The sequence below is a fragment of the Balaenoptera ricei genome, chromosome 2 (genome assembly GCF_028023285.1).
Source record: "Balaenoptera ricei isolate mBalRic1 chromosome 2, mBalRic1.hap2, whole genome shotgun sequence".
In the NCBI taxonomy this organism is placed as follows: Eukaryota; Metazoa; Chordata; class Mammalia; order Artiodactyla; family Balaenopteridae; genus Balaenoptera; species Balaenoptera ricei.
In genome coordinates this window covers 14563813-14587859 of record NC_082640.1, presented here as the reverse complement: position 1 = coordinate 14587859, position 24047 = coordinate 14563813, and the positions used below count along the sequence as shown (strand labels likewise).

General features: G+C 39.5%; 1 protein-coding gene and 1 pseudogene across 2 annotated transcripts in view; one reads left to right on the top strand and one right to left on the bottom strand.

Annotated features, from left to right (window-relative positions):
• Positions 1-24047, bottom strand: part of NEBL (nebulette) — a 337194-nt gene that overhangs the window by 226431 nt on the left and 86716 nt on the right. The window lies entirely within an intron of this gene.
• On the top strand, positions 17850-19277 carry LOC132357630 (elongation factor 1-alpha 1-like; annotated as a pseudogene).

The window sequence follows — 24047 nt, the reverse complement described above, 5'->3', positions numbered from 1 at the left end:
CTCCCAGGTAGACTGTTTATACAACCTAACTTTCAATGCTGTTTTTATAAGATTTAATTTTGTAGGATCAATCTATAAACAAAGCACAGAAAACTTTAATGCATAAATGTAAATATTATAAAGCTTTTAATTGTTAAAATGGTAAATATCAATCAATAAACACAAAAACTTTTCCTTAATAATCTTAAAGAGTTTAAAGGGATCCTGAGGCCAAAAACACTGATAACCGCTGGTTCAAACTACTGTTAGTGAAATTTTGTCACTTTAAATCATAAACATGCCAATCAACAAAATTATCTACTGGACTGAAGTAAAAGTTACACATTAAAGAATTCTGGTTTTAGACTAGATTTTGCCTACCCATGAGATCCAGAAATTTCAGACAGGGAAAATAATTTGAATGTTTTGCTCAATAAAAAAAAAACTTTAATGACTTTTCATCTGAATTTTCAGATTCTAAATTAGTGATGTTCAACTTAATATGATGGTGCTTATTAATTATTTGAAAATATTTCAATGGTTAATATTAAATGATTTAGACTTAATTATCTTATTCATCATTTATTTTTAAAATAACTGATTTTTCCTCTTACTCCGAACCCCAAAACCCCCACTGCAGCCTCAATGTTCACTTGTCTTTTCTGGACTCTGAATAATTTGCCAGCTTCATTCTAAAGCTACAGATGCTTCCTGTATCAAAAGCTTACAAAGATACTCTGGCATCAATACCACAATAGCATTGTGCAGACAGAATAAAGACAATGTTATCCTTTCCAATAAAACTGAGGGAAGATCCAGACTACATGGAAAAAACCATGGAGAAAAAGGAGAATTTTTTATGCGAAAGAGAAACTTCTTTTACTAAAAACAAAAAATACAATTTTAAAAGGTTATACTAATTGAGGTTATGGCCCCTTATTACCAACCTTCAGCTTATGGCCCCTTATTACCAACCTTCAGCTTACACATAAAATCATTTTTATGTATAAAAATGAGTGCTTTAATCTCTTGAACAACACAAGTTTGAACTGCATAGGTTCACTCATACACATATTTTTTTCAATAAATATATTGGAAAATTTTTGGAGATTTGCAACAACTTGAAAAAACTCAGACTAACCACATTGCCTAGGAATATCAAAAAAATTAAAAGTTAGGTATGTAATGAAGGCATAAAATATATGTAGATACTAGTCTATCCTTATATATGCATATGGTAAGTGATATTTAATATAAAATTAATAATGTGTGCCTTTTCTTACTGTTTTATCACTTTGCTTTCAAAGAATTACAGTACCATAAAGTATGCCTCTCTCTCTAAGTGGAGAGACTGCTTATCAGCCTATCATCTCAGGTAAGTGAGTTTTTTTTTTAATGTAACGATGTTTCCAATACTGTGTTATGGATATGACTGTAACACTGTATGCCATAAAGATTTTATAATGGTTCATTCATTAGTGTATAGGCTAGGCTACTGTGAGCAATCCTATCGATGACACTGGGAGACCATAAAGCAATCATATTGCTGCTTCTTCATGAGCCATGCATGGATCAATGCTGTAAATAAATATGAATTTCTTTTTCACTTAATCTTTTCACTTTTGATGTCTAGTGTTGTATACATACAACATCTACAGTGTTTTACATCATATAAGACCATATTGATGTAGGTACTGATAGACGATTCACCTTGTAAACAGATGACATATACTTACTGCATCAATGATACAGTACAGTACTGTGAATGTATTTTCTCTTCCTTATGATTTTCTTAATAACATTTTCTTTTCTCTAGCTTACTTTATTGTAAGAATACAGTATATAATACATATAACATAGAAAATACATATACAAAATAACTGTTTATGTTATCGCAGTTAACAGTAGGCTGTTGGTAAAGTTTCTGGGGAGTCAAAGTCAAACGCAGATTTTTCAACTGCACAGAGTACAGCACCCCTAACCCTCGCATTGTTCAAGGGTCATCTGTAGTTTAAAATAACTAGAAGGATACCTATAGAGAGAGCCATCCTGCATTCCCTTTACTATAAAAGATCAAACACTAATAACTGCTTACATTTATTGAGCACTTACTATAGTGTCAGGCATTACTCTAAGGACTTCTATTCAATATCTCATTTAATCATCCCAACAACCCTATCAGGTAAGTACTCTTATCAAACAGCTAGTCAGTGTTGGCACAGAAATCTAACATAGGTCTGCCCCCACCAGTGGTCTGTGAACTGCAGCCATCTCATGCTAGCTTATCAGAGCCAATCATTAAATTTTCAGGAATGTTGTGGGCAAGCTGCTAAATACAGCCATTTTTAAAAATTAAATTATATAAACTTAGAGTTAAATAAATTATTATAATACAAGCAAAAGTAATACTCAAATCTTATCACTTCTTAATTATTTTACCACACTGTGTATTATTATCAATGTTCTTGGCATTATTTACATCTACTGTATTGTAAAGGAAAGCACTGTACAATGCATGCTATTGTGTATCTCTTCCGGACTCCATCTTCTGTGATGTCTGGTCCGTGGCTTGAAATTAACCATGGTGGGAGTCTTTTCACCACGGAAAATGGCAAATACTGCAAATCAGACTTTTTGTTCCCAGAGAGCCAGTTGTTAAACATTTATCAGCACACCCTGGATCCCTCCTCCAGACCACAAGCTCTTAACTCTATAATTTTCTTTTCCACCTGATAAGCACTATACATTAATTTTTGTTTAACGAAAACAAATGGCTTTCAGACACGCTTTGCTTTTACTTAGAAAATTAAACCACATGAAAAGTAAAAGTAGTTCACTCCATTGAAGCATTTAATTAAGTTCTCAGAGGAAGACTTTGCCTTTCTGGTTCAAAAATAACATTTCCCAGGAAATAAAGGGGCGGGGGAGGGGGCGAGACTGCTCTGTAAACAAACGAGAAAGAAATACGTTTTCACCAATGTCTTCCTACAACCTACTTATACCACTTCCGCTAAAGATTTAAATCTGACATAAGTAGTTATCTTTCCCGAATGTAGTAAAATTTGTATCTTAGAAAGGGTCTGAGATTATAGCTCAGCAGTACCCTTTCCTCACCACATACTACATCACCCTTCCGTCTGATGCTTCACATCCAACAGATGGTGGAGCCATTTTTTATGCTTTTCTTCTTTCAATAAAATGAAGCAACACCAACCAGTTGTCAATCTACAAAAAGACAGCACTTGACATTGACTAATTTAGAAGCAGCCTTGTCAGAATTTTGAAAGCCTGCAATCATAAAAATCCAAGATCTCCAAGTGTGCTTTCTATGCACAATGAACAAGATAATTATCTCCTTTCCTTGAATACTTAACTTTCCCATTTAGGAGGGACAACTGCTAGATATCATTCTCCAAAATTTAATTTTCTCTTTAACAAAATAACATGCATGTGACTCATATCTGTGCATACAGACACACATACATGATTAAAGGAATTATGAATTTATTTATAAACTAGATTTTCTTTTTACTCAAAAAGAATTGTAGATGGGAATCCTGTAGATGGAAATAATTTAATATCATCGTTTTTCCTACGGAGAGGGTTGCAAGTATCTGCCAAGCCAGAACACTGAGGTCTCTCTAACCTTCATTCTTTCAACAAGTAATGATTAGGTATCTAATAACAATGCTGTTATATTTATTCAACACAGATGCATCAGGCTACGTAATCATATATATATATATATATATGATGTATTTGCTTTCTATTATCACCTATCAAATACCATAAAATAAAAATAGTTGTCAAAGTTCAAGGTGGGAGGAAAGAATTGTAAAGTGAGTTATACGCACTCGACCCACTAGTCTATATCCACAACGTAAGTATCACTACCTGAAGCTCCTTTCTACAGAACTGCTTTAAAACAAAGTAAGAAATGTCTTTAAACAGAAAGCTAAGGTTGGATAATATGATTGCTGACCAATGTTCCCTAAATAATGCTGCATGGAATATAGATTCCATGGGGTGTTAAAAAATTGTTGTTCAATATAAAGGGGGGGAAGGTACTCTGTAATCAAATACATTTGGATCAACAAAGTTAAACAGGATCTTTACTGCAGGACTGCTCAGATTTGGCCCTTGCTGGCCAGGAACATCTCACATAGTTGGTGTTCCTCAGATCAAATCCTGAGAAATGCTCATTTACGCAGCACTGTAGCCTAAGTATGTAGATTGGAAAGGATAGTTTAAAAGAATAGAAAATAAATTCACATAACTGTCCACAGATTCTTTCCTCAGCACTGAGATTTCCAGCTGGATACATTTGCTTTTGATTTTCTTTGAACGTGCTCTGCCTGATGGCTGGTAGGCCAACACCAATCCACTCTTTCAGGCCCTGTTCAAACGCCTCTGGTCCATAAACCCTTCTCTGATCTCCCAGCCGCACACTCAAAGCAGCTCTTGCGCAACTCACTTATGACACCCATTATATTGGCATTTGTATACATCCCGTCATCCCTAACTGCCTGTATGCTTCCTGGGGGGAGGAGAGGAACTTGCAAAAACTATTGAGTGAAAAAATGAGTGACTAAAAGACTGATTAACTGAAAGAATGATACAGTAAACAGCTCACTGGAAATGGTAGAAATAAAAAGGTATAACTGACCCAAAATAGACATCCTCAGAAGAATGTTAATTATAGAATACTTTGCTAAAATGGAAATTAAGCTTTTCTCTTCCAATATATCTGGATTCCTAAAGGCTTCCATAAATTGTTAAAATTAAAACTGTATCTTTAAAATTCTTTAAAATTATTACTTTTACTCTGCACCACTTGTTTAAAGTCAGTAACCTTCTTTATGGTTTCTGAATTGTAGGCAATACTACAGTAAATTAACAGAATCCAAAAATTTACACTCAGAGATTAAGTCTGACCGCTCAAGTATTAAACAAATAATAATTCGTAGGAAAATTCAATTTACACATTTAAAGAAACGTGCTTGTCTTCTTTCAGGTGTCAAATCCCAGCCTTGCAGCACTGACTGCTGAAAACTGAAAACCCACCCCAAAATGCTATTAACATCGGTCCTCACAAACCCAGAAGACACCAAAAAACACTGTGAATGTCCAACTTCTTAAAAAAATAAATCCTCTTTGGCCAAGAAATAAAGGCAGACATGTGACTTCTCATTTGCTTCCTGTTTTTAAAATTTTTGGATTCTTTAGTGCCAGGTTATAACCTAATTTTAAGATTTTTATCATTTGCTACTTTATTTTAATAATTAAAGGGGAAATGTCCAATTTGGATGGGAAAAAAGTATACATACAGTTTTAATACATCTTTTATAGTTTTATATTTTCAAGGAAGCATGATTTACAGAATAAAAATTTTATGCATATGTCTGTCAAGTGGCCTTTTCAGCTACACTAGAAGTTGATCACTAATGACATCCCAATAGTGAAAAGGCCGCAAATCTAAACTGTGGGGGAAAGGAGATCATAAATCTAGTCACTTTTACTCAGTACTGTCAGTTAAGTATATATATACACACACACATACATACACACACACACACACACACACACTTACGCCTTGCTGATTTACTCAGGAACAAAAATAAAAGATTGTTGCAAGTTACGCACATTGACTATGGTCATGAACGAAGTGATGACTGAGACATCCCTTGTCAAAATGCCTGCCAATACTTGAACGAATCATGTCGTTATCTGGGAGCTCTATGCCCAAAGACGGTATCCAGTCAGGCACTTGATAAGAAGAATGGGACAGAAAGCAAGAAAAATATCTATCGGACTTTGCAATGTTCTAGTTATTTCAAAAGAAGGCTCTATCAATAATAAACTCACGTTTCTCCTAAGCTCATTCAATAACAGATCCCTTTGTATTTAATACCTTCCCAAATGAAGTTATAAAAAGAACTGTTTTTTTAATATAATCTTCTTTGTCCCAAAAATAAATTAAGGTTCAGATAAAGTAAATACTGGCTAAATACATAGTAGGGACCAAACAATCTACTGGACTTCTATGGAAATCTGGTCCCTAAAATAATCTAAGCAACTATTGCATGAATCAGAAGAGATGAGTCTTAATTCTCTGTGACCTTGACCAAGTCACTTCATCTCAAGAGGCTCCTTTCCTCATATTGTAAAGAGAGATTGTAATACCTTTCCCACATGCCTGAGTGATGTTGTCAAAGGTCATCAACTGAAATAAATCATGAAACAACATATAAACTTCAAGGATTATTTACTTTGCCAAGAGGGCCGCTTTTATCCCACAATGATGCTGTCATATAGCTTATAAGCTTCCTTTCTTTGTGGGGCATGCAAGCACCATAGAATATTTATACAACTGATACATCCAGAATCTACTCAACAAAAGACTTCTGTATGTCACAATATCAACACATTTCAATGCAAAGTGAGCAGCTTTCCAAGATAAAAATTTCCGCCGCAGCAACTCCACCGAGAGGAACAACCTACACTGAATTCTTACAGCATTCCTTGTCATTTGCACGGGCTCTTTCAATCTTGTTATCTTTCCCCCACATACTGTTCTGAAAGAGTTGGTATCCCATCAGTCACTGTGACAGTCCCACATTACAGATCAATGTAATTTGTTTATTGACTTCTGAATACCAAATTCCTCCGAGGAAAGTCACAGATCCACAACATGCTGGGAAAATATGGCTGGAAAACATGTAAATACAGACGTGCCCTGACAGCTCCTGATGGCTGCCATTCAGAATATCTCCCAGAGTGCACTTCTTCCTTTAGGGGCCACTCTACTCTTAAACATGATAAATGTCTTCCTGTGGGGATGGGGAGCGGGGGAGGGAACGGACAACCAAAGGTGAACAACAGATTTAGTGGCACATGAGTTCTAAAAACACCACAGTGGTAAAGATGTAAATGGCTGCTGTATTAGTCAGGTCTCCAGAAAAAAAGACCCAATACGACGTATATACACATAAACAGAAAGAGAGAAGGATTTTAAGGAACTGGCTAACGTGATTGTAGGGGCAGGCAAATCCGAAATCTGAAGGCCAATCCAGCAGGAAGTGCTGAATATTGCAGCTGGAGTCTGAAGGCAGTGTGGAGGCAGAATTCCTCCTTCTCTGGGAGATTCCTTACGTGGGGAACTCAGCCACCAACTGATTGTCACCAATTAGGCACCTGCACACAGAAGCTCTTGGTACCTAGGGCTAAGTCTGTAGAGATGCTTGAACCAAGATTAAACGGCATTGTCTCGACAGAGTATGGATAATCCAGTGAAACCACCAACAGTCAGGAATAGCAGTTTCATTCCAGGCCTGGGACTGGGAGTTTACAGAATGGGTCCTCTTTAGCCCACTGTCTGTGGAAATGCCACCTCCTTGCATCCGATGAGGGCTGGAGCCACAACTAAATGTGGCGGCACGGGCATTAAGCGTAGAGAGGAAAGGCCCAAGACCCATCTGCTCTGGCCTAGCCCTCTGATGACCAAAGTCAAGGACCTGGGGTCACCACAAAGAATTCACTGACAACGTTCTTCACCCCCCACCATCCTGACCATGTACAATACAAGATTTGTAGTTTGGAGACTCCTGAGAAGGGAAAAAAGAGGATGAGGTGTTATGCTAACTTCTGGGTTATAATCCCATCTCCCACTTTTTTTAAACAGTGGCCATCCTTCTAGGTGTTTTCTACATGTCCATGAGCACTCACATACACTCACGAAAGTCTTAAAGGAAATACGCAAAAATATTAGCAATGATTGTTTCTGGATGATGGGAATTTCAGGTCGTTTTTTCTTCTTTATTTGTTTAAATGCTTAAAACATTTATAATGAGCATTAGTAGTTGGGGGAAAGATAGTAGATATGTTTTCGCTTTTCAGTTATAAAAATAAGCGAATCCCTTGGAATCTCTGTAAACCTCATCCAATGGTCTCTTACTATAACAATTCCCGAGGAAGTATGCGCATTTATTTAGCAGTTCATTTTTAAAGGTGTCCCTGAGACTTGAGTGAAACCAATATGAGGAGTTGTGTTGTAAGTAAGACAAAGTAAAAATCAACAAATACGCCTAAACACTCAGGATATCAGGGCAAAATGAGCAAAACAGGAAAAAAAATTTTTTTTTCTAAAATACTTTTTTCAAAAGAGTTTCTAACCAACTTGTGATAAGATAACGCTGTGGCTAATGAGCTAGAAACAGTACAAAGGTGGTTTTGGACCCACTGATATTGTCTCTTTTTTATGCTGGTTTTGGTTTTCTGTTTGTTTTTATTGTTATTACTATTAACAAGAAAAACAGAAAGTTCCTGTTAAGGTTGTGTCAGGTCGGATATGTTTAGTTACTATATTTCCTGAAAAAATATTTACAGTTTTGAGGACTGGTAAGAACTCTCTGAGACCTCAAGAGACATTATAAAAAGGGCGATGTTCAGCTAGCAACAATTTTTTAAATCTGCTAATTCACATACCGAAAGGAAGCAGGGCTGGGATGGGGGGGGGGGTCTGGTGTTAAAGTGACAACTCTTTTAACTTTGGTGTCAATGCTGTATTTACACACAAAGGTTAGGGCACACAATGGTCCTGTGACATATATAAAAAGTCACTCCCCTGCTTCACTAGCTTAAGGTAACCGTCATCCATCTAACTGCATCCTGGCTTTCCCACCCTCCAGCTCTGTCACTTGGGCGTGTTATTTAACCTCTCTGTGTCTCATTTTCCTTCAGTAAGCACCTCACAGAGTTGTTATAAGGATGACGTGAATTAATATTTATAAAGTGCTTCAAACGGGTCTGGCACACACTAAGTGGTTTGTGTTCAATGAACTGCCATTTACACAACTGCTTGCACCACCCAACTCTATGACAAGCCCATAGTCCACATGATACACCCAAATTAGCCCCAAAAGTAGCCACAATTCCTACAAGAGAATTCAGGGGGCTCCCGTATGAAAATGAAAAGAAACTACCCAAAAGGCCTCGAAGTAGATGCATCATGGTGACACACACATTAGAATCAGCCAGAGTAGCTTGGCTACAGGCTGCCCTGCGGCTACACAGACAAAGGCTTTGTTTGTCCTGAGGCTTAGTTGTCTCTGGGTGATTCATCACAATGCAGACCAATGAACCATGTTCAAAATGTCCTGCATTAGCACTGGAGCTGAGTTAGATGGGAAGCATAGAGAAACTTGTATTCACTGAGCTTTGACATGGGCTAGACAGTGTGTAAGACATCTCCACATCATGATGTAAGGATGACTATCTGTTCCTCGTGGTAGAGAACATTCTGCCATCATGAAGCTAGTGAGCGGTGGGGCCAGAGCTCGCTCCAGGATGCCTGACTGCAGTTTGGACTTTCTCCTACACAGTGCTCCCTCTTGTTCATGAAAACTAGCATAGAATACTTCAGAGAGGAGGGGGAAATTTACTCAATTCTTGAATCCAGTATTTCCCAAATTTGTGAAAGTTTCAATGTTAAAAACTAGATATGCAAACAGGCCTATGGTGACTGTCCTCTGGCACTTTAAAAGCAGTAGGGAAAAAATCTGGAGCAACAGGAACACGTATATGCTGCTGGTGGAAGAATAACTTAGTACAACCACTTTGGAAAACAAAGTGGCATCACACTCAGAAATGTTGGAAATGCACATAGACCCAGCAATTCCATTCCTAGGTATATCCTCTAGACTCAGAACTCTTTCACATTTACACCCACACTGTCTATCAAAAAACTGGATACACTGTACACTGAAATACTACACAACAGTGAAAATCACAGCAGCAGGATTCAATCCCAAAAGCATAATATTGAGTGAAATAAAGCAAGTCAGGAGAGTACACGGTTTTATTCTAGTAGTATATAGTTCAAGAAGATATAGGGCTTCCCTGGTGGCGCAGTGGTTGAGAGTCTGCCTGCCAATGCAGGGGACACGGGTTCGAGCCCTGGTCTGGGAAGATCCCACATGCTGTGGAGCAACTGGGCCCGTGAGCCACAATTGCTGAGCCTGCGCGTCTGGAGCCTGTGTTCCGCAACAAGAGAGGCCGCGATAGTGAGAGGCCCGCGCACCGCGATGAAGAGTGGCCCCCACTCGCCGCAACTGGAGAAAGCCCTCGCACAGAAACGAAGACCCAACACAGCCATAAATGGATAAATAAATAAATAAATAAAATTTTAAAAATAATAATAAATAAATAAAGCAAATAATTTTAAAAAAAAAACTCTATTTAAAAAAAAAAAAAGACATAAAATCAAGAAATACATTGTTTATGGAATCATCCACCTGCAGATTAACTACAAAAGGAAGCAAGGAAATTACAAACACAAAAATTTAGGACTGCAGTTACTTGAGTGGGAGAGGAATGTGGTCAAGGAGGGCGTTATGGCCTGAATGTTTAGGTCACCCCAAAATTCACATCCTGAAATCCTCATCTCCAATGTGACAGCAATAGGAGGTGGGGGACGCTGGAAGGTGCTTAGGTCAGGATCCCTGACAAATGGGATTAGTGCCCTTATGAAAGAGGCCCCAGAGAGTCGCTCATCCCTTCCGCCATGTGAGGACACAGGGAGAAGGCAGCTATGAACCAGGAAGTGGGTCTCACCAGACACTGAGCCTGCCAGTTCCTTGCTCTTGGACTTCCCAGCCTCCAAACTGTGAGAAATAAATGTTTGTTGTTTAAGCCCCCCAGGATACGACATTTTTGTGATAGTAGCCAAATGGACTAAGACAGAGGGCTCCATGCGGTACTGGCCACCTCTTTCTTAAGCTCAGCAATTTGTATGCAGATGCTATTTTTATCATTCTTTAAAATGTGCATTTAATTTATAGTCTTTTGCATGTATAATGTATTTTCTAAAACAAAGCATTGTTAAAATAAGCAGAAAAGATCAACTTTATTAACTGCTAAAAGCAAAACAGTCATACACACAACTAGCCACAAAATAAGGCAAAATAAAACGGAGAGATGGAGAGCTGACATTCCCTCAGTGTCTCTGTGCCAGGACCATGGTGGGGATTTTCACATAAAGGAATTCCATTTTAAAAAGCACAGAGGTAATATGAGGTCTCAAAGAAAAGAGAGATGACACCTAGGTGGGAGTACAATTTCCTGAAGAGCGTTGCTTTTTGACTCTCGCTGTAAGACTGGGTAATGCTTTTGAGCAAGTAGCAACAGGGTGACTGGATACCTAGGGTAGAGAAAACAACACTTTGAAAGAGGGCAGCAGAGGGACACTGGGCATGTCCAAGAAATGTCAAATAGTCCACTTTGGATCCTTGCCTTAGCTTATACATATAGCCAGAGATACAGTTTACTATGAACTGGTTCCCAAATCTGAGCTCTGTTAAGAGTCTGGATGACCCCAATAGCCGATTAACTCCCCAAGTCTGAGTTCCCAGTAAGACTCTATTAGAAATGCCTGTACTGTTAATTTATTCACAATGTAATATGACACGAAAAGAATGTTTAAAACTAGACTTGTTTCTCCAAATTTCTTCAGTAAATCAGATAGTCCTGAACATCAGTTTACTCCACTACCAAAGGGGAAATTTCTAACTTTAAATCTATGTCTATGGGAAGATACATCAATTAACTAAAAACAGGACAAACATTTTTATAGTCACATATATAAATATATATATATATATGACTATAAAAGTAAAAGTTAGTTATAGTCATATATATAACTAAAAACATTTTTATAGTCAACTGCAATCAGTTTTGTGTGTTTTCTCAGAAATATGACTAAGAACAGCTATTATCAAAATGAGTAACATTCATTCTAGAGGCTGTGGGACCAGGCTACCAGTGCCACAGACCATCAGCTCCTCCCATTCCGGTCAAGAGCCAGGGTTGGGTCAAATATGTTGGGCTCATCTCCTTTCATTCTGCCTGTGATCCTGACAGCAGCACACTCTCTCTGCTCCAGAAGAAACACATATGATCCATTCCTGCTCTTCTAGATTTTTGGAAGATGCTTTAGCTTAACATGGCATTCAACTAGTCTATCAGATAAAGTTTCACTGCAAGTTTTAAAGTAATCAAAAATAATTTCAAACACACACAAAATGGCTTCAATCACTTAAAAAGATGTGGCTTTAAAATATGGGTAAAGAGAAGGGGGAAAAGCTATCTACCATAACACTTCATATTTGAGAAACTACAAGCCGAAAACTTCTCCTTTGGAAACAACAAAGCATGCATTAAGTTTTATAATGCATTTTTTTTTCAATATTTCAGGATTTTCAGGTCTTTCAGTCTCTTTATTTTTTTTGGCTGCATTGGGTCTTCGTTGCTGCGCACAGGCTTTCTCTAGTTGCGGTGAGCGGGGGCTACTCTTTCGTTGCGGTGCGCGGGCTTCTCATTGCAGTGGCTTCTCCTGTTGCGGAGCACCGGCTCTAGAGCGCAGGCTCAGTAGTTGTGGCGCACGGGCTTAGTTGCTCCGCGGCATGTGGGATCTTCCTGGACCAAGGCTCAAACCCATGTCCCCTGAATTGGCAGGCAGATTCTTAACCACTGGGCGACCAGGGAACCCCTATAATGCATCTTTAAAGTAACTTCTTCTAAAAGAACCAACATTATTTTACGGCATGCTTATCAAATGCTACATTAAACACGAAATTATCTCAGTCCAAAACTTCAAACTAAACTTTCTTCAAACTTCGCAAAGCTATCATAGTATCAGAGTTGCAGCTAAAGATTTACAATTTCAAGGATACTTAAAAACAGTTCAAACATCCTTTAAGTGATTGCCGAACTGTCAGTTGTTCTAGGTCTGATTTGGTTCACTTCAGAACCAAGGATTTCCTTACCTATGGGTGTAAAACATTTGGACCAGGACTCAGATGCCCTGGGTTTTAGGCTTAGCTCCTATACTTGTACTTACAATTGGTAAGTATAGGAGACGAGCCTTAAACCCAGGACATCTGAACTTGGGCAGGTCAAAGGTACTAAGCCTTGATTTTCTCTCCCAGTCTGCCTATATGTAGAGTATTTATGAGGATAAAATAAAAGGATACAAAAGTAATTAAATATAAAATTGTGAAATATTATTATTGATATAAGTTATTATAAAGTATTTAAAAGATCACATATTGGGAAAGCTCCGCTATCACGTCCCCCCATTCACCATGCTTACCAGTGACCACCACGCCCAGCAGTCACAGGTAAGCCGCCTCATCAGGCAGCCAGAGCGCCTATGCCTGCATCTATTGCTGCTCTTACCGCACTGGATGTGTTAACAAATGCTGTTTGCTGGACTGTCAGCCCCACGAGACCCTGCACTCCTCAAATTCTGCATCTCCCGTGGTGGGCACAGACAGACACTCATCTGTGGGATGTTGACAAATGCCCCAAAGGGAAAAAGTTAACATTTGACACGAGCATAAGCAGGATACAAAATCCCAGGGTACTAAAAGGTAAGTCTCACTCCAAATTCCCTTAGACACATTCAGAGAAACTAGGGGAATACTTTCTAGGACTGAAAGGTAACTCAAATCCTTTCTGACTACTTCAAAGGGGAAAGGGGGATAAATGTCCTCTTGATAAATGTAAACCTCAGAGAGTATGGGATATATATAACCTTGCTAATCTCATGTTTTCTACCAAATAATGTGCAGTCAATATTCTCAAATTAATAGGTAGTAAAGCATAATTCTCTGTGCTGGCCAAACATCTGTTCACACCAAGTTATTTTACTAAAACTGAAGTCAATTGCTGCCTGCTTTGATTAAAACTCTCCGTTGTCTCAACTTTTTTCAGTCCTCTAACATTACGAAAATGAAAGTGAACTTTCATTGACTCAAGAAAGAAGGTATGGCTCTCTTATTGGAAACTGTGTATTTTGGAATAAAAGTGAGTCAAAGAGCAATCACATTAAGGTGATAATACCAACCTTTAGCTACAATTTTGAGTGAACAAAATAAAATTGTACACTCCTCAGACAAGCCAAACTGGGGTTTTCTTTGGAAAGTTTTAACGGAAGTCCTAGGTCATATTTTATGTTAACTCAATACACACAAATTTGATATAATAGCATTTGGGTATTAGGACATTAATTTGTCATACAGCATTTGAGTCCCGCCAGATACAAATATTTCAAGCCCCCATGACATGCTCTTCACTCCACTGGGGTCTGATGCAGGGTCATCTAAAAATAGCAGTTGGAGACAGAGCCAGATCTTCCAGGCAATGCTGAAGAGGCACCTCTAAATGGCAGAAATTGTAGTTTAAAGAGACAGTACAGCTTACTAAGGCCCTGAGAGTAAAGCACAGTCGGAGAGCTACCATCCCCTATGGCACAACTCCTTGTACATACTCTGTGGTCATATCCATCTGAACTCATTCTTCGTGCACATTAGGCAGTAATCATTATTCTAAACAAAAGGGGGATTTCATTCTCAACTAATGGGGTAAAATACATCACAAGACATAGAATTTTAAAAGGTCCTAGAGATCATCTGAACAGCGGCTCTCCAACTTGGGCGTGCGTAAGAATCACCTGGCAGGCTTGTCGACACAGCCTTCCTCTGCATGGCTATTACATTCCACACCCTCTTGCCACCTCAAAGGCATCGTTCTAGAAATTGTCCCCTTTTCTCTGTAATATTCCTCCTCTCTATTGTGTTGTTCCACACTGGTATATAAGCATGCTGCTATCTCTCCCACTGTTTTAAAATTTTTCCTTTGAACTCTGGTTTCTCCACTGCCACCACCCCATTCTTCTCATGCCTTATATGCAAAATGCCTCAAAAAGCTGTCTACACTTGCTTTCTCTAACTCCTCTGTTTCCATTCTCTCTTGAACTTCAATCCGATTCTCAGCCTAACCACTTCACTGAAACCACTCATGGCAAGGACACCAATGACCCCCACATGGTCAAGCCAACGGTCAGTCCTCAGTCCCCATCTTGTTTGTTCCATCACCAGCATCTGACTCAGTTTATCCATCCTTCCTGTCGGAAGCACATTCTTCACTTGGCTTCCAGAATACCACACTCTCCTGGTTCTCTTACCACCTCGCTGGCTGTTATGAATTGAATTGTGTCCCCCCAAAAGATACGTTGAAGTCTTAACCCCCAGTACCTGAGAATGTAACCGTGCTTGGAAATAGGGTCTTTGCAGATTCCCATATATAACCAGGTTAAGGTGAGGTCATTAGGGTGGGCCTTAATCCAACACGACTGGTGTCCTTATGAAATGGGGAAATCTGGACGCACAGAGGCACAGAGGGAAGATGAAGTGAAGATACACAGGGAGAAGATAACCATGTGACTGGAGTGATGCATCTACAAGCCACTGAATACCACGTGCTGCCAGTAAACGCCAGAAGCTAGAAGAGGCAAGGAGGAACTCCCCCGCTAGAGCCATCAGAGGTAGCATGGTCCTGCTAACACCTTGAATCAGACTTCTAACCTCCAGAACTGTGAGACAATAAACTTCTGTTGTTTGAAGCCACTCAGGTTTTGGTGCTCTGTTTTGGCAGCTGTATGAAACTAAGACACTGGCTAATCCTCCTTAGCATGTATGGCTGGTTCTCATCTGCCTAACTTTGGGGTGGCTTAGGGCTCAGTCACTGTACTTCTTTACTTTCCTGTGTATACCCACACTGACTAGATCTCAACCAGTCACATGGCTTTAAATACCTTCTCTATGCTGACTCCAGCCCAGACTTGTCTCCTGATCTCCAGGCTCATGGATCCACCTACCTTCTTCACATATCTTGGATGTCTGATAGACATCTCAAACCTAACCAGTCCCACACCAAACTCCTGATTCTCCCCAGAACACCCGTGCCTCCTTGGGCCTCTCCCGTTTCCATAAATTACTACTCACTGACCAATTTCTCAGACAAAAAAAAAAAAAAAAGGGATATTTATCTCCTTGTATTTTCTTTTTTCTTAATTAATTTATTTTTATCTTTGGCTGCGTCGGGTCTTTGTTGCTTCGCACGGGCTTTTCTCTAGTTGTGGCGAGCGGGGGCTACTCTTCATTGCGGTGCGCAGGCTTCTCATTGCAGTGGCTTCTCTTGTTGCGGAGCACGGGCTCTAGGCATGCAGGCTTCAGTGGCTGTGGCACAAGGCTCAGCAGTTGTGACACGTGGGCTCAGTAGTTGTGGCACACAGGCTTTGTTGCTCCGCGGCACGTGGGATCTTCCCGGACCAGGGCTCGAACCCATGTCCCCTGCATTGGTTGGCAGATTCTTAACCACTGCGCCACCAGGGAAGCCCTATCTCCTTGTATTTTCTATAACCCACATCCCAAAGGTAAATCCTGGTGGCTCCACCTCCAAAATATATTCTGAACGTGACCTCTTCCGATCTCTTCCACTATCACTACCACGGCGCAAACCCCATCGTCTCCCACCTGGATAACTGCCCCTGACACCTGATGGGGCTCCCTGCATCCACCCCTGCCTCCTACAGCCTATTCTCAACACAGCGACCAGACAGGACTTGTAAAACATAAACCAGACACCATCACACTTTTCGTCTCGGTTAGTGAAAGTCAAAATTCTTAAAATCTTCTAAAAGACCTTTTATGATTCCTGCTTCTTCCAAGCCCCACCTCCTCTGCCCTGTACTCTCTCCATTCACTGTTCTTACTTTTTCCAACACACCACCGTGCTTCCACCTCCTACCTTTATACCTGCTCTTCCCCCAAACATCACAGCTCACCCTCTCACTTCCATCAGGTCTGCTCAAACATCCCCTCCTTGGAGACCATCTCTGATTACCCAGCATAAAATAGGAACTCACCCCTCAACCCAGCATTCTCTTTCCCTGCGTTACTGTTTCCATAGCATGGAGCACCAAGTGATTTGTGAACTATTAACCATTTTTTTTAATCTGTGTCCTTTCACTAGAATGAACTTCCATGTGAGCAAGGGAACTGCTATATCCCCAGCTCCTAAACTGGGCCTTGTACTTGGTAAGCACTTAATACACGTGTGAATGAAGAAATTAAAAAAGGAGGTAGAAATCCCTAACATGAGGTGACATTTGTTTTTACATAAATAGCTTTTTCACAAGTTCATCTACCTAAATTTCTCCAAAGTTGGCACAAGCACAGCTCAGTCTCAGCCTTGCAAACATTGTGGCCATAAAAGAAAAGAAAATAAAAAAATCAGAGATCCTAGGAAGAAGTAAAACTCTTCAGAGTTACCCCCCAGAAAGTATGCTAATATCATTCTTCCTTTAAATGATGTTTTTGCCCCTAAAGATGGGTGCGTCCCCCTCGGCCTCACAGTCCCTCGGGATTGAGCCACCTACACAAAGTGACTCTTTGGCATCAGTTCCTCCTCTGCAGAAGCTGTACCTGCGTCAGCTCTACACATAATCATCTGTAAATTACCACACTTTACATGAACGTAAGTTACAGCTGCAATCACATAGCCATATGAATCAAGTGTCTGCTTCTGCAGGATGAAATGACCATCCCAAAATGTACTTTCCCAACATGCAAAATGCAAGCCCAGTGAAAACAGCCAAGATGTAAAATGAGAATATTGAAGCAGTCAGTGATGAAGATTCGGATAGCGTTCTCTATGTACACAGCAGCTGCATAATTTGTGAGGTTTAATTTTATCAGACTGACTTCTATTTCATGTGCCAAGTTTTTTTCCATTAGGATTTCAGCAGGTGCAATGTGACAAATCAATACAGCTAAATTCTTAGTCTCTGAACTAAGAAAACTCTCTATCACAACGTGTTAGGGTGAAGGACAGCAAAAGATGGGGGAGGGGAAGAAGGAAAAGGCAATAAAGAGAAAGAAATGAGATTTTAAAAGGAATCTGGCTTTTTCGCAACGGGTTTGCCGCCAGGACACAGGCGTCATGAAAACCACTGCTAAACCTAAGCAAAAATGGGAAAGGAGGAGACCCACATCAACATCGTTGTCATTGGACACGTAGATTCAGGGAAGTCTACCACTCCTGGCCATCTGATCTACAAATGTGGTGGGATTGACAAGAGAACCATTGAAAAGTTAGAGAAGGAGGCTACTGAGATGGGAAAGGGCTCCTTCAAGTATTCCTGGGTCTTGGACAAACTGAAAGCTGAACACGAGCGTGGTATCACCACTGATATCTCCCTATGGAAATTCAAGACCAGCAAGTACTATGTGACCACCATTGATGCCCCAGGACACAGAGACTTCATCAAAAACATGATTACAGGCACATCCCAGGCTGACTGTGCTGTCCTGGTTGTTGCTGCTGGCATTGGTGAATTTGAAGCAGGTATTTCCAAGAATGGGCAGACCCCTGAGCATGCCCTTCTGGCCTACACTCGGGGTGTGAAACAACCAATTGTTGGAGTTAATAAAATGGATTCCACTGAGCCACCCTACAGCCGGAAGAGATACGAGGAAACTGTTAAGGAAGTCAGCACCTCCATTCAGAAAATTGGCTACAACCCCGACACAGTGGCATTTGTGCCGATTTCTGGCTGGAATGGTGACAACATGCTGGAGCCAAGTGCTAACATGCTGTGGTTCAAGGGATGGAAAGTCACCTGTAAAGATGGCAGTGCCAGTGGAACCAACCACACTGCATGAAGCTCTGGATTGCATCCTGCCACCAACTCGCTCAACTGACAAGCCCTTGCGTTTGCCCCTCCAGGACGTCTACAAAATTGGTGGTATTGGCATTGTTCCTGTGGGTCGAGTGGAGACTGGTGTTCTCAAACCTGGCATGGTGGTCACCTTTGCTCCAGTCAACGTGACAACTGAAGTGAAGTCTGTTGAAATGCACCATGAAGCTTTGAGTGAAGCCCTTCCTGGGGACAATGTGGGCTTCAATGTCAAGAACGTGTCAAAGATGTTCGTCATGGCAATGTGGCTGGTGAGAGCAAAAATGACCCACCAATGGAAACAGCTGGTTTCACAGCTCAGGTGATTATCTTGAACCATCCAGGCCAAATCAGTGCTGGATATGCACCTGTCTGGATTGTCACACAGCTCACGTTGCTCGCAAGTTAGCTGAACTGAAGAAGACTGATCATTGTTCTGGGGAAAAGCTGGAAGATGGACCCAAATTCTTGAAATTTAGTGATGCTGCCATCATTGATATGGTTTCTGGCAAACCCATGTGTGTTGAGAGCTTCTCTGACTATCCTCCTCTGAGCCATTTTGCTGTTCATGACATGAGACATACGGTTGCTGTGGGCGTCATCAAAGCAGTGGCAAGAAGGCAGCTGGAGCTGGCAAGGGCACCAAGTCTGCCCAGAAAGCTCAGAAGGCTAAATGAATATTATCCCCAATACCTGCCACCCCAGTCTTAATCAGTGGTGGAAGAACAGCCTCAGAACTATTTGTCTCAATTGGCCATTTAAGTTTAATAGCAAAAGACCGGTTAATGATAACAATGCATCGTAAAACCTTCAGAAGGAAAGGAGAATGTTTTGTGGACCATTTGTTTTGTGTGTGGCAGTTTTAAGTTATTAGTTTTTAAACTCAGTACTTTCTAATGGAAACAACTTGACCAAAAATCTGTCACAGAATTTGAGACTCGTTAAAAATTTTAATGAGGAAAAAAAAAAAAAGGAATCTGTTAGGTATGCCCAGGAGTGCTGTTAGAAATTGTGTTCCTTTGTTTCCATATCTGAAGGATTTAGATATGTGTCTTATCCGGCCAACCCCTAAATCCCCCACTGGTCTATTTATTACTGCTACACACAACAGAACTAGGACTTGAAATGGGATCTCTGGAAGGTAACAGTGCTGTGGCATCAATTTCTTTTAATGTATTGAGCATTTGAGAAGAGTGTACACCTAAAGAGCACAAAGAAGGGAGGGGTGGCCAAGCTGTGGTCAAGAAGATGAATCTACAAGAGTGATTCTGCTGCAAAGGAGAACCAAAAGCGGAAGTTGAGTATATAAAAGATAAAGCATTAGAAATAAAGGTTGCACGAAAGGCCACAGGTATATGAAAGCCAGAGTGATTTCAGCTTGGGGACACCTGGGACATTACTATATATGCCCAATTGCTCCAGGGACTGAAGAAGGACACAGCAAAAGCCCTGGTGTTTAAAAAAGACTCTCAACCACACACGCAGTTATGATCTTGCTCTCTTATACCTTCCACCTTATTTCTAACCTCCTCGGGTGTCCACCCTTGCACATGTCACATGCATGGCCCTGCTCCTACATCGCTCCCCATGTGCCAGCAAGGACACAGGCTGTGGCTTCTGTCCTGCATGGTACCTAATGCTCTAAGTTCGCAATTAATATCAAACCACTAATAGTCATTAGAGACCTAATATTTTAGACTAACATTAGAATTACATTTAATTAAATTTAATAAATAAATCGTAATGAGTAACATGGAGCTGGAATGTCTCTTTAATGAAATCCATGGAAACATGACTGAGATTATCAAGGTTTTCTATTCAAACTTTTAGAATCAATGTTGGTTATATTTTCCTTCTGATTCCCACTGTAGAACAGAACTGTTTTTATTTGTTTTTAATTTTTATTGGCGTATAGTTGCTTTACAATATTGTGTTAGTTTATACTGTACAGCAAAGTGAATCAGCTATGTGTATACATATATCCCCTCTTTTCTGGATTTCCTTCTCATTTAGGTCACCACAGAGCACTGAGTAGAGTTCCCTGTGCTATACAGTAGGTTCTCATTAGTTATCTATTTTATACATAGTATCAATAGTGTATAGATGTTAATCCCAATCTCCCAATTCATCCCACCACCTCCCTTTCCCCCTTGGTATCCATACGTTTGTTCTCTGTTTGTTCTCTACATCTGTGTCTCTACAGAAATGCTTTTAAATATCTCTGGAGTTACAGTTAGGTTTTTTTTTTTTTCCACTTGGGATTTTTGTTTTATTTTGTTTTGCTTTGTTGTTTAAAAACCACAGCAATGATGGAGGCTTAAAATAGAAAACTAGTACCTATTTAAATATATAGTAGAGGTCAAAAAACAATCTGAATTCAAATGAGATTTCTAAAAATACATACATATTTCCTTTCTGATTTCTACAGATTTGTTCACTCCTTAAAAACTTTTATGCTATTTTGGGATTTTTACTGCAAAGCCAAGATAAGCGTTGATTTTTATCTGTTGAGGGTGTTTCCTACTCAGAAAAACAATCCAGGTCAACCACCACAATAATCATAAACACAATGGCCAAGGATACAGAAAAAGAAAATTCATGAGTTCACATCCAGCACATAGGGATCTGACTCAACTTTAAGAAAAAATTAATAATACACACAATCCCCTTTAGTTTTATTGTCCACTTAAGGCAACTGAAAGTTTTTATTAACTTTTACTAATTAAATTATTCTGCTTCTTTATTTAAGTGTTAATGAAGTTTTTAAAGTAATGATTTTAGGAGATGCATTTCTAATTACTATTTCTAAAAATATTGCAAACCATGTTCTTACCATATCAAAATTAAGCAATTACCTATAAATGCCCATAATTAGAAATGCAGTATAAATTCTGTTCTAACAAACCAAGCCACTGTGTCTTAAAGATAGGATAATTAGCACAGATACTATTAAATGGGTGCTATGGTGATAGGTGCTGTAGAGGTGTACAGACAGACTGGGTGAGGGGAAAAAGCAGCCCAAAAAAGGAAATTGATTTGTGCAAGCAGAAGAAAAAAAATCTTGAGAATGAGATAGGCAACTGGAGGGAAGAAACAAATCAGCAGAGGGGCTTTTTAACTGATATTAGGAAGGTGTGTTGTAACAAATATTTAGTACAGGTAGTTCTCCCTATATATCTGAGTCTGCCAATAATGAGTCATTGAAAGGGTTTATTCCTGGATGGCACTGAACTATATATGGAAGCGCCTGTAAGGAACAGGGAGAAACCTCACTTTGAGTGAAGAGAAAAATCTGACCCACAGCATACACTTTAGTTTCAGAGGAACACAGAATCCTTTCCAGTCTGTTTTATATTTACATCGTGAAATTGATCACCATTTTCTGCTTAACACACTAACATACAAATGAATAAAAGTGCTGTTTTGTTTTCTTCAAACTTGGCAATAATTTGGGAGGATTTGAGATGATTTTTTTAAAGCTTGTGTTAGAGGACAAAAAATTAGGTACACAGCCTCAACCTCATAAAAAGCTGGGATTATATGATTGTTTTTCCACGCACAGTACCTAAAATGAGTTAAGTACTTAGCAGGTGTTCAGAAAGTATTTGTTTAAGAAGAAAGAAAGATGGGAAGGACTGAAGTGTTTCCTCTTGAAATGTAGGCAGAAACTGTTCTAAAACATGTTCATGTCTTAACTCATGTTTCTTACTGCAAAAGCAGCCCCATCAATCACTAATGTCTTCACTCAAATCCAATGGCATTTACTGAGCACCTACTATGTATGAGGATTGCCCCTTTTGCGTCTGTCACTCAGGATTAGTCTTTAATCCTGCAGCTGCGAAGCCCCAGGGGCCGTGAGCAGATGGGACTAGTAATAGGATTTCACTCGACCCAGTAACACTTTCACTCCATCTGGCACGTTACTCCTGGAACAGTCACTGGAAAAGAAATTGCACTAGGTAAAAACATTAACAAAGCCGGGGTGATGGGTTTCAGTCGAAATTGCATGTGACAAGTTGCTCTTCTGGTCTTACCATCGGCAGCTGCACACCTTTCTTCCACCCGGTGCCGTGTTAGCCCTCCTCTCTATCCTTCCACACCTGCATCCTCAATTCATCCTCCTCTTAGACTAATAGCTCTGCCAACTCGGGATCCATCAGTCTCTCCACATCAGCATTAAGCTGTACGGAAAATGAGAGAGTGAAGAACAATCTTCCTAAGATTTGGGTCACCTCCCTCCATTCTCATAGGCTTGGATAACTCATTTAAAGTCCACTCAGCTTCTCCTCCCTGCCTTGCAAGAAGTGTACACTTCTTAAAGACGCCAGATTTCCTTTTCCCCAGACTTTTACCCACCAGACATATTATACGTTGCAGTTGCTGGAAAAATATTATTAAATGAGAACTTTTTCATGAGAACAGTAATCATCACCTAGATAAATGAATAAATTTGCTACTACTGCATTTCTTATAAAGATGATAGCAACTCAATGTTGATCAATCTTATTCTTGCTAATGCTTATAAACAAAAATAAAGGTTAAGAACTAACAAAATTTAGTGATTAAAAGAGATCGATTTAAAGTAGAAAAAACAGGAAACAGAACAATATACACTTTTTCTAAGACAAATCTGTTTAAGATATTTAGCTAAAGGAAAATGACACTGATCCAGAAATGTAAATGGCTAGTAGAGAATCACTAATAAAGAAGTTTTATTTTAAGCCTCTGAATTTCCTCTAAAAGCCAAGATTTTAATATTCTTGGCTTGGACTTACCGTACTAAAAACACAGTAACGCAAGGGAGAACAATGAGACATTCCTTAAGAGTTCATTTACTAGGTCAAGTGTGCATTAGAATCTTAATTCTGATCTACAAAATCATGATTCTCTTACAATTTAACTGAATATTTATATCCATGGACTATTTTAGGACACTTCAGAATTACTGTCATCATGCCCCATTTGCTCCATCTTCAGAATGTTTAGAACACACACCAAAAATGTTTAAAGGCCTATGTTTCTGAAATAATTTAACTTTACTTTTAAAATTGAATACATAAATGTCTGAGAGTTTTTAAATTGAATACATAAATGTCTGAGAGTGCTATTTTTAAAATTCACTTTCATGACAAACTCTTTATATTGAGCCTCAAACTGTAATTCATGAGAAACTTGAGAAACTTCTAAAGATGAATTACATGTCCAACAACTGTTATGAAATCGGGGACACAGAGTTTCCTCCAAAAATGAGCACCTATAAGGTTTCTTTATATTATAAAAAAGAAGGAACAGGAGGAAGCGGGGAGAGAAGTGTACAATGAAGAGAAATAGGTGTGTGTAGCCAAGAGACAAGATGGAATTTGAAAGAGCCACGAGACTGTGGCTTAGAAAGATTAAATTTACTCCACGTGACTCCAAAAGGCAGAAAAGGGACCACTGGCACAAAGTCGGACCATTGGCACAAAGTCAAGAGAGGAGAGGGGAAACTCTC